The sequence below is a fragment of the Pinus tabuliformis genome, chromosome J (assembly GCF_031772625.1).
Source record: "Pinus tabuliformis cultivar Carrire ecotype Pingquan chromosome J, CPIR1, whole genome shotgun sequence".
Taxonomy (NCBI): Eukaryota; Viridiplantae; Streptophyta; class Pinopsida; order Pinales; family Pinaceae; genus Pinus; species Pinus tabuliformis.
Window position 1 is genome coordinate 848,037,831 of NC_142295.1, and position 9,134 is coordinate 848,046,964.

Sequence of the window (9,134 nt, forward strand, 5' to 3'; positions counted from 1 at the left end):
TTAATCTAAAATCCACGTAATATCAAAATAACACATTGCATTTTCCTTCCTAAGTTGAGATTAATGCTCAGCAAAAGGAGAAAACATGCCCCTCACACATATGTATTGATATATTAAAATATGTTAAAATGTAAGTTGATATTTGCTTCTTCATCTGAGCGCGTCGGGACAGGAGAGCCATGTTCCAGTGTCTCAGCCAACCAGCAAGCGCCCACACCTTTCGGCACTAGAACTAGCCAACCATCTTGAGCCTTATTCTTCTTTTTGTGGATCTGCCAACCAGCGCAAGCCTCTGGTCTTCTCGGTACAGAACGCTTCATGCATGGCCACCTTCCCTTCGTCTGGACACGTTTCATGAGAACAGGTCTATAGACTCCTATCCATGCAGGGAGACACCTGGTGTCTTCATTCTAGCCATTCTACATACGCGTACCTCTTCATATATCGCTTCCCGTGGGCTGTTTTCGGTTTCCTCTCTGGCCTTCCAGGCCAGAGGAAAGGCTGTAGAAGTGGGTTTCTGAACGTATCTCAGCACTTGTTTCCCTTTCTTGCTGGTTTTTCACGCTTGGTTTTTCTCGGCAAGGCTCTTTCGGTTCCTGACGTGCTTGCGGACTCCTCTCACGGGTTAGTTATCCTTTTTTTGTTGTCTTATACATCTTTCAGTTGCACTATAATGATTGTTTAACGATTCTGGAAAGTTTTCTTCAGCAAATTTTTCCATGTTTGATGCTTAAAACTCTGTGAGGATTGTCTTTGCTTAAAGGATGATTTAAATGTGGTTTTCTGCATATCCCTGGTTAAAATATGTTGAAATCTATTATAAATAAGATTAAGGCGTCTATCTTCATCTATAGCCCATGTTCAGACATCAGGTTTCGTATTAGGAGATGGTGGTGTATTATTCAGATCTACTGTTGTTGTATTGATTGTCAAAATCAGCCAGTAGAATAGGTTTCATTAAGCCTGGTGCCCTGGTTCGAATCTTCCTGGCTCTCACAGTTTCTCGGCAGGTCTCTTTTCGCCGGAATTTTATTTCAAAACTCTTTTCCGGTGTCCCAGGGGATTCATTAAGTCCTCTGTCCGTTCTGAGTCGGCCTTACAAGAGATCATCCAATATCCTCTGCTCAGAATTATCTCTCCTCCATGCTGTTGACATTTCGACGGTAGGGCTTCGTCCTTTTCTGTCTTTTCACAGCATGCAAGTTGACCCTTGAATTTATTCTTCCTTGTCCTTGAAGCTTCCTTTTCGAGATTTTGGCATCCTTTTCCTGTGGTGTCTTTAATTCCAAATCTAGCCTCGTCCGTCATCATCTGACAGAATCTAGAGGAAGTCTTCTGTTTGTACTTCTTCCCCTAAGATTTCCCTTTCTAGTGATCATTTTATCCAGGTTTTCTTGCAGATCGTCCCCTTTAGGCTAGGATTCTGAATCGCTTCCGTGCTGTACTTTCTTTCAAGCACCTTCTGAGCCTTCCTTTTGTTATATGATGTCGGATGATAGTGACTCTCCTGCCACGCAAGCTCTTTTCAGAGCTGTTATCGAGGCTGAATCTGCACGTGAATTTGCCAATCAAGGCTCCAACTGGCATGCCACGGTGGACGAAATGCTTCCCCCAGACTTTCGGGCCCAATCCTTCCCTGCCCGATCGGTGTCAGATTCGGACAAATTGAATCTGGACTCCTCTAAAAATGGTAAAGCGCATGCCAAGGCTCAGCATTTTAACAAATCCAGGAACCCGGTCAAAACGATCCCTCCGCCAAAGGTTGTCTCTGTGGTCAGTGCTACATTGTCCGAACGTATTGATAGCCTGCAAAAGCTTGCACTGATCGGGAAGTGGCATTTCCCGGAGATGACTGAGGAAGAAATGAGAACATGGCTAACATCAAAATGGTCTCCTCTGATTGGATACACTCCAGTCATATCTCGGCTAATGAAAGATTGGTTCTCCTTTCACTTCTTGAAAGCATCGGATCTCGAAATCATCCTTAATAGACCATGGGTGTTTGGTAGGAGCTTCTTGTCATTATCTCGGTGGTTCATGGGCTTTGACCCTCTCAAAAACACACCATCAAATTGTATGATTTGGGTAAAGCTTCCCAACCTTCCGCTGGAATTATGGTCGGTAGAAACCCTTATAGAGATTGGCAATTCAGTCGGTAAATTTATCTATGTTGATCCCTGGGTCAGAGGCGAGAAGGATAAAAGGATTGCTTGGATTTTGATAGAAAAACCTTACAAAGGTGGTTATCCGGATCATATCGAGATAACATGGGAGGGCATCAAAATATGTCAAAGACTTGACTTTTGGGGCATCCCCTTCCGTTGCTCCCTCTGTCATCGAACATGTCACCTCATCAAAAATTGCAGTCTCTGTTTCAATCGCAAGCCAAAGCGGCTCTCTCTCTATAGGTGTAGAATCTCTGGTTTTGACTCTCCTTTTGAAGATGCTTGCATTCATGACAATCACGCACCTTCACAGGCCATGGATCCTCGCTACTCTCAGCTCAACCCTCACGACCAGCCCGAAGTTCCGCTCTCGACGGATTTTGAATGTCCTCTTATCCCTGAGCCTCTAGAGGAGAATACGGTGCCCTCTCCTTCTCCCATGAATAAAGGGGATTTTGTGGTGGGTTCTCACCCCATTCTGATAACCTCTTCGACGCCCTCTTCTGCAACCCCTCCCGCTGGTCTGTCTAGAGGTAAGGAGCCTATGCCATCTCCAACTCCTTTCAATTCCCCGACCGAATCTCCGGTGAATAAATCCGATAGTGATATTGATCTTCTCCTACAGAGGAATCCATCGGTTCTTGAACCTTTAACCATTCATAAGCCCTCTTTTCCTTCTATCAGCCCCAATTCCGCAAAAAATATCACCGTTCGGAAAAAGCAGAGAGGTGGAAGTCGTCACTTCAGGGGCAGAACAATTGTTTCCGATCTTGGTGTCACAAACCTCTCCCTTGTAGAAGTTCCAATCCTGGAATCTGCTGATTCCCAACCGCTTAGAGCATGTATGGCTGGTCAGTCTTCAAAATGACATTCCTGATTTCCTTGAATATCAGGGGATTGGGCGCCCTCCCAAAATTCTTGGCGCTAAAAGAGATCTTTGCTTCGGCTCACTCTCATATTATTTTCATCCATGAAACAATGCACTCAAGCAAGGTTTCTTTAGCCTTTTTCATAAGAATGTTTCCGTCTTGGCATATGGTTGCCACCGAAGCTGATGGTATGTCTGGCGGTCTGGTAGTTTTGTGGGACCCAGCATGGGTTAAAGCAAAAACCTTTAAATTTTGTGCTGGCATTCTTATCTCAACTTCTATCAGAGGTCGGCCTATGATACTAAACATCTTGAACATTTATGCGCCCTATAGAAACAGATCCTCCTTCTGGGATAATTTGTTTGCCTCGGAAATCCTAGACATTGAGTCATTATTGATTGCAGGTGATCTAAACGTCACTCTGAATTCTGATGAATGCTGGGGCAATTGCAGGAAGAATGACTCACTGGCTGATAGACTCCGTCAGGAATTCTTAAACAGGAATCTGGTTGATGTTATTCCTGACAAAATGTCTCCAACATGGGATAACAATAGATCAGGCCCGGCTTTCATCGCAAAAAGACTTGATCGTTTTATCATAAATGCCAGCATTATCGCTCAATGGGGAATGCCTGTTGCTAGTACAGGTAATGATTATACATCGGATCACAGACCCATCTTTCTTGAATGGAAGGATATGGATTGTAGGTTGGGCTATTCCTTTAAATTTAATAGAATTTTTTTGGCCGACAAATCCTTTAATGAGGTCATAACAAAAAAGTGGGAGGACTTAAAACAATCTGCAATGGCTCCCTTCTCCACTTTCCGGGAAAAGATCCAATCTTTAAGGGAGGTGGCCAAGGACTGGCAAATCAAACGGAGGAAGAAGGATAAACAGGAGCTGATTGACATCAAAAAGGAGTTAGGTATCCTCACAGACTCAGTAAATTATGACCGCTTGTCTTTTGATCAAAAGAATCTTATCAGAATTTTGGAAAAAAAGAAGCAAGCGCTGCTGCTAAAGGAAGAAGCATCCTGGAGGCTCAAAAGCAGAGCGACCTGGCTCAGGGAGGGCGACCGAAACTCAAAGTTTTTTCACAATTTTGCAAATGCAAGGAGGCGTAAAAACTCGATCTGGAAGATTGATGATGGTAATGGGGGTTTCCTTTACTCACAGCATGACATATTGGTGGAGGCCACAAGATTCTTCCAGAATCAATATCAGCGGCGGCGAAGCGAGATAAATGACATCCTCTGGGCTGTTGACCTGGTGCCTGTTATGTTTGACGAGGATGCAAATGCTGAGTTTTTCAAGCCTATTACGGAAGAGGAACTACATGATGCTATCAAGAAATTCAAAAAGGAAAAAAGTCCTGGGCCAGATGGCTGGCCGATTAAGTTCTTTTCTCACTTCTATGATATGCTCAAAGAGGATTTGTTGGGGATGGTGGATGCTACACGCATATCTGGGAATATAAATAGCGCCCTCACTGCTACTTTCTTAGCTCTTATCCCCAAAAAGGATCATTCAGAATCGTTATCGGATTACAGGCCTATTGCATTATGCAACATTCTTTTCAAAATCATATCCAAAATTATAGCGGAAAGGATGAAACCTGTTCTCAACTCCTTCATTACCAGGGACCAGCATGCATTTTTAAAAGACAGGAACATTCTCGACGCGGTCGCCATGACGCAAGAATGCTTATTTTCAGTTTTATCAAACAACATTGATGCGGCCATTCTAAAGATAGACCTGGAAAAGGCGTATGACTGTGTTGATTAGGGGTTCCTTAGAATCCTTCTGGCCAAAATTGGTTTGAGGTCTCAAGGAATAAACTGGGTGATGGCATGTGTTGAAAATGTTAAATACTCAGTTATTATTAATGGTATCCCTTCATCCTTCTTCCAGGCGGAGAGAGGACTTCGCCAGGGGTGTCCTCTTCCCCCCTCCTCTTTATTCTTGTCATGAACACTCTTAGCACCCAGATCAATAATGCAGTGGTCGATCGACGACGCATGCCGATCAAGATTTGCAAGAATATATTCCTATCTCATAATCTGTTTGTCGACGACATTCTTATCTTCGCCATGCTATGCAAATCAAGTTGGCTCTGCCTGAATGAGATCTTTCAAAAGTTTCAGTCAGCTTCGGGCTTGGTCATAAACAAGAACAAATCCATGTTGTATCACAATGAGTCTAATCAGGAGTTAGCTCAATGGATTGCTGCGCTGTTTGGCATTAATCTGGCATCAATTAAGGGAGGCTTTAAATATTTGGGTTTCTTTCTGAAAGCAAAAGGAAACCGCAAACAGGACTGGCTATGGCTGATTGATCGTTTCTATAATAAAATATCAAGATGGGAGATGCGATTCCTATCTCTAGGGGGCAGATTTATCTTGGTTCAGACTGTTCTATCTCAACTTGCGGTCTATTGGGCCCATCTTTATTTTCTTCCTGCTTCTATTATTAGCAAAATGGTCTCTTTAGCTGCTAATTTTCTATGGGGAGGAAGATCTTTTCATTCCAAGTTCCATTTAGTTAAGATGGACTCCATCACAAGACCGAAGAAGGTGGGTGGGTGGGGCCTTTTGCATATGAGGTCTTTTGGCAAGGCCCTCCTTTGCAAATCCCTGCATAGAGGCATCTATGGTGAGGGCAAGTGGAGCAATATTATCAACCAAAAATATTTGAAAGGCAGGAGCTTGGTGTATTGGTTCAGAAGGAAAACTCTGGGCACTAAAAGGGGGTTTGCCATCTGGCAAAGCTTCAGAAAGATTCAATTTTTCTTCTTGGGATTTTTAAGATGGTGAATCTTTACTGGCTCTAGCATCTATTTTGGTATTGCTCCAACTGTGCATGGTCTGGAATCGCTGCTTCCCCCCGAACTGATCTTCTTTTTCCACTCAAAAGGTCTCTTTACGTGGAACAAACTGATTAAATCTTGGTCCTCATCTTCTCCAATATGGAAGGACGAAGATGATTTATCTCTGCCTCTTTCTCTTCGTCCCACTTGGTGATCCGCTGTTAATAATCTTACAGGTAAAGGTATCAAGCAATCAGGTACAAAAGATGCGCTGGTATGGTCTATGCAGAATTCTACTCAGCCTGTTCGTGTCAAGGATCTATATGCTGCTTGTTCTACTGGCCTTTCACCGCTCCCCGCTCCCATCTTTCCTCCCAAATTTTGGAAAGCGTCGTGTCCACTCAAGATGATTTTATTTTCATGGTTGATCTTTTCTAACAGGAACCTCACATGGGAGGTCCTTCAAAGGAAGGGATGGATGGGTCCGGGCAAATGTCCAATGTGTTGTCTGGCGGCCGAAACAAATGCTCACATGTTCTTTCAGTGTGCTGCATCGTCTCAAATCTGGTATGATCTCTCATTATCTCATGGTTTTCCTCACCGGGTTTTCTCATCTGTACAGGAGGGCTTCAAATGGTGGAGTGAACAGCGCCCAGCATGGCGATCGTTATTCATCTTTACATGCTGGTTTTTGTGGAAATGGAGGAATGCTCGCATCTTTCAAGAGTGCAAGTCGCCCCTTGCCACTGTCCTGGTTCATATTTCTGCTTTGCTCGAACCTGTTGGTTAACCTCCAGTCATGGTTTTAGTCTATTTTTCCTATATCGTTTCCTTCTCGGTTTATGTGGATCCTTTTTCTCTTGTGATCTTCCTCTCTATTTTTGGATGGTTTTTAAATATTGTCTCTAAATGATGATATATCTGTAAGCTATATGGTCAGTGATTTTTTGTAAGAATTCAGAACAATTTGCAGTATCAGTCCTATCTGTCTTATCTCCAGGATGAGACGGCCATATTATGTATCAGATCTTTATATTCTCTTAATATAATCCATGATGCTTTTCTCTCTGAAAAAAGTTGATATTGATTAAAAACTGTGAGTAGCTATTGATTACCAAAAAATCTGAGTTGGTTCGACAATTTTTTTACTTATTTATTATATAAGTATGTGTGCTTAATTAGTTGAGGGACATTATACCTAACAAAGAAATAAAAAAATTTTATTAAAAAATCATAAAGTATTATTTACAATATTTCCCATGATTGAAAAATATTGTTTCGACTTTGACTTACTTAATAGCTATGAAGGCTATGACATTTTACACTTCAATGCCCCTTACGGGAAATGCATGTACGTATGTTGTAATTGTTGTGATTGCCGTTAGCGGATTTGCAAGTCTCTTTGCAAACTTGGCGGGAAATGTTGTTAGTGTTTTGACGTTGAGCCTTCGAAGCAAGAATGTTGTGAGGCTTTCATGTTGGATCCCGCAAGTGCGTTAAACCATGTATTAAATGCCACTTAAAATATCATCCTATGTACATCCCACATCAAGCAATCTGCAATTCGTATCATACACTTAATGAACATGGTTATGCAATTGCCACGTTGGGAGGATGCATACAAACCTGCTAATCTGATGATGTTCCATAGTACACAAGCATCATTACCAAATAAGGCCCAAGTTGAATCAACCAATCACAACATAAATAAATAAAATTAAAATAATTAAAAAAATAAATGTTTTTCAGTTTTATAATGTTAACATTATACTTTCCTGTTTAATTTTTGGTCAAATAATGGTTTAATAGCCAATCAAGCAACAAATCGAACACGTATATCCACGACCTTGGGACAAGAATAATAATAATGTAAAGATAAATATTTTCACAATTTTATTTAAATATTACATATTATTATTACCAAGCTTTTTTTTTTTTTTATTGTTATATATTTTTATTTTTCTTTAACTTTTGTATGTAAAATGTCAATTAAATGACATTTTTTTTTTTTTTTTTTTTTTAGGGATGTCAAGGCCGTTGTTAGGCAAGGAAGCCGTTGTTGAGGTCGTGAGTGCGTGAAAGTCTTGAGTAGGTTCGCGCTGAGTTTACCACTAGTTCACCAGGAGTTGGCTATCAAAATTAAGCGAAAAGACGCAGCAAGTAACAAGCTTGTGACAGAAGCCCCTGCTTAAAATTGGTATCAGAGCGAGTAACGTCTGGTTCAGAAGGTCGGTATTCTAAATCCTATACTCATTAAGAATGGATTCATTCCGGAAATCTGTTTCTTTCCGTGAATTAGAAGAGAGAGACTCTAAGGCTGAAGAAAATCCTTTAAGAGATATGTTTGCTTCAAGTTCTAGTCGTGTTCTAAACAGTGCTGAACTTGAATATGAAGAACCCCAGCCTTCTGCCCGATGGGAACTACCTGCTATAGCTCCCTCAGAAGTATACAATGATATTTCTGTATTTCATTTAAAAGCTGCCACTAGGATTAGTATCAAAGAGTCTGTGAGTCAAATCCAAGAAAACTCTGATAATATCCAGACCATTTCTCTGTTAAACCCCAAAGAGTTACAGGCAAAGGCCAAAAGACTAAAAACAAACTATCTGCATTTAGGATGCATTCGAGTCGGAATCAACCCTTTGACACACCAAGGGTTAAATACTTATGTGTTAGCCACAGTTAGAGATCTAACACACAATAAGTATACAAATTCCTTAATTGGCGGGATTGTTGCTCCACTGTCTCATGGCCCAGTATATTTTGACTGTTTTCCAAATTTCTCTATCTATACATTTGACAAAACCATTGACCAGATCCAAACCACTGGTTTTGATATGCACAAAAAGAGAAATAACATTTCCATTCAAACCAAAGGCTGTTTTTTCCATACCAATACTCTATGGCCAGCCATCCGCCATACTCCCAGTCGCGATTCCAAGTCTAGTGTTGTTCTGACCGATCCAAAAAATCATAAAATAGAGCACCAAACAATCAGGTGGGAAGACTTGACTTTCCCTGAACACTGGGTAGTGAATAATCTTAAGCCTCTTATGCCAAAGAAAATCACCTCAGCTTATATTACGAAAAATTTATCTTCTGCAATCATATCATTTCCCAAAAGATCCACTATTGACCGCCAAGGTATTGATATTGCTTGTAAAAAGTCCAAATATTACAGAGATCCCTCTACTGTAGATATTGCTTGTTCCAGTTCATGCTCCTCTTGTAAACATATTTCCTTATTTAAGTTTACACAGATTGTAAATTTTGCCTCTTTAGAAGTTAAATG